We start from the raw sequence: 303 nt of genomic DNA, 5'->3' as shown, positions 1-303 counted from the left end.
ACAGCCTTCTCCCGGTGTTCCTCCCTCGGTGGGGGCTGTGGGACCAGATTAATGCCTTGAACTGCAGATGCTCGGGCCCTACAACCATCGGGTTTCCAGCCCCACGTGGAGGTGACCGCCTTCGCTTATTTTACTGCCTTACAGAGCCATGAAGGCCACAGAAAACATTTTTAACTTGCACTTCACTCCCACACATGATTTGCATGTCAACGTAAACCTCCGCTGGTGGGAAGCATCCCGTGTAACACTCCTGGGAAAGAGGAGCCCAGCCCTTGAAGTCAGGGCTGATCTGGGGGGTGAAGG

Source organism: Eurypyga helias, unplaced genomic scaffold (assembly GCF_000690775.1).
Source record: "Eurypyga helias isolate BGI_N326 unplaced genomic scaffold, ASM69077v1 scaffold25006, whole genome shotgun sequence".
NCBI classification, from domain to species: Eukaryota; Metazoa; Chordata; class Aves; order Eurypygiformes; family Eurypygidae; genus Eurypyga; species Eurypyga helias.
Note: the sequence above shows the minus strand (reverse complement) of the source record.